Source organism: Penaeus vannamei, chromosome 38, assembly GCF_042767895.1.
Source record: "Penaeus vannamei isolate JL-2024 chromosome 38, ASM4276789v1, whole genome shotgun sequence".
Lineage (NCBI taxonomy): Eukaryota > Metazoa > Arthropoda > Malacostraca > Decapoda > Penaeidae > Penaeus > Penaeus vannamei.
This window is the reverse complement of record NC_091586.1, coordinates 22,520,361-22,522,860: the sequence shown is the minus strand read 5'-3', so window position 1 is coordinate 22,522,860 and position 2,500 is coordinate 22,520,361. Positions and strand designations below refer to the sequence as shown.

Sequence of the window (2,500 nt, the reverse complement as noted above, 5' to 3'; positions counted from 1 at the left end):
TCTTAATAAACAGTTATACTAACTACAGTTACATTTACTAGACTTAACTAACTAGAACTACATCTAAACTGGCTGCAAGCAAGTACAAGCAGGTGGAAGCAAGTGGTAGCTGTTTTTTTATGACCCTGTATATATACATTTTTAATTAATAAATGGAATAAATTTTATCTTCACCATTTATTTCATGTTGTCATTGAGTAAACATTTAAACTGCAAAGTTCTAGTGTGAAAACTGAGTCATTAACTCACATTGGTCTGTTTTTACTGCTACCCACCAGAGCAAACACATCTGCACTTGCTTCAGCCAACTCACACCAGCCTGCTGCCAGTGTAGACAAAGTTGAAGTCAGAGTTGTTTTACACATTTACTAACAAATTCACCTGAATTATGAAGTCCCAGTTCCTTTCCTCCTGAGAGTGTGGGCCCACTGCTAAAATACATCAGTAAGGCAAAAATGTCATCTAAAGAAGTCTACACATTTTCCTACATACAAAGGAGAGGCACTGAATTCCTCAAGAATATTTCTGGAAACCTATCAGCTTATATTCAGATGATGCACACAATGTTCAAAAGTTTGTTTATATATTACATATTCAACATGGAGGCAATGAGTATAACAAAGCCTGCATAGTATTCTTTGCACCAATGTTTTGATGTTTATCCAGAATGACTTTGAAAAATCTGTCATTTAAAGAAGCACCAAAGTTAGTCACTCTTCAGAGCAGTATAAAGGCATAGACAAAGTCATTATGGGCACATGTAAAGTCACAGTTGGAATTACAATTAAGTACATGCACATATTATCAATGTATCTGCAAACATTCACTAATCTTTACTTACAGCATCACCTTTATCTTAATTTGGCATAAGATAGCTGTTCTGTGAAATACCCCTTGCATTGTATGAATTAAGTACACCTTAATATGCTCCACTATCTAGGAAGATTCTGTTTAATATTCAGTTTAAGTTAAAGAGGCTTGATACTTTTTACATTGTCTAAGAAATTACATCACAAATAACCTGATTTCTATAAAATGTAAGTAAATTAACGATTGTGTTTTCTCTTAAAATATTGCTGCTTATATCAATGATAATGTTATTACAGCAGCACTATATGAAATAGAACTAAAGCTGATAATTTTAATTGTCAAATACAGTATCTAAATTTACAACCATTCAAAATAATTTCCATGCATACATATTACATGATATCACAATGAAAATGCATGAAAAATAATGAAAATGAAATATCAAATTCCAGAGAAATGCCAACATACCATCATAAAAACCAACATACAAATACAAAACAAATATCAGCAATAAAAACTAATTCATGTAGCATAACTATTAGCATTGTAAAGAATTTAATATTACAAAACATTCCATCTTATTCTGCAATGAATGTTTCAAAGCTTTTTTACTGTGTTCTTTCTAATCCCTTCAACCACTACTGTAATATAACACCTAGGTCCAAGTGTTTGATATTTAATGAATACATCCTAAGCAACTTACATTACATAACAGAGGTACAGCTACACAGAAAAATATCTTTAAAAAATCATGCTAAACATTCTGACACAAGCAACGATACTTTTTAAAATATAGTTGTTAACATTACAAAACTGTTGGTATTCTTGAATTTCCAAATACTTTTGGGTATGTATGGCTTATGTGAATATTGCAAGGCAAATTCCATTCCTTACAGGAATAAAATCATCATCTTAAAGAGAATCCATATGAATTCCGGAACGACAATTCGAGACATGTATCTGAATGAAACAAATTTGAAAACCAAAATGCCAACATTCTTGTATCATAAGGTTCCGTTCATTATTGAATGTTTTGACACCCCTCTTAACATTAGTTTTCTGTGCGGTTGTACAGTCCCCTCCACTTTGAACTTCACCACCAGTTTCCAAACACTTGGCCCCTACACTTATTGGCATTTGTTTGAGATACAAAAGTCAAAACTGGCAGTTCAGACTTTGGCAATGCCAAGTGGTAATCTTAGAAGTGAGAGGAACTGTACATATGCCAAACAGACTTTCCTGATTTTACTCATTCCAAAGCCTACTTTCTAAATTGCAGATACATCTATCATTAATACCCATTCTGAAAATAATGGGTAATTATCTACATAACTGAATTTTCATATGATAAATGATGGCCTGAGACGTATTAGAGAAACGAATAAATAAGAATCATTGTTTGCATTTACGCAAATAAATTTTGTAAATAGTAAACAAGGTCTTCCTCCACTGCATATTCTTTCTTCAATACTTTTTCTCTATCTCCTAAATCTTCCTCTTTCTTGTTGGTCTCTATTACCATTTATGCAATCTTACTTTTATTGCTTTTTCACCTTTTTCTTTTTCAGTCAAGAAATAATTCCTAGTTTAACAATTCTGCCTTCATTACAGTCAAAGGTTTAAGGAGGTTGGGGGTCACTACAGTCTTCATCCACAAAAGTAAACTGTTACTATGGACGGATATCAACCC

At 32.5% G+C, this 2,500-nt stretch overlaps 1 protein-coding gene across 4 annotated transcripts in view; it reads right to left on the bottom strand.

The window, feature by feature from the left end:
- LOC113816457 (transient receptor potential cation channel subfamily A member 1 homolog) overlaps window positions 1–2,500 on the bottom strand; it is an 89,524-nt gene that overhangs the window by 1,146 nt on the left and 85,878 nt on the right. For all 4 annotated transcript variants that reach the window (XM_070116279.1, XM_070116278.1, XM_070116277.1 and 1 more), the window contains exon 25: window positions 1–2,500. This exon is cut by the window's left edge and continues 1,146 nt beyond it; it is cut by the window's right edge and continues 1,372 nt beyond it. The gene's annotated coding sequence lies outside the window, so the exon portion shown is untranslated.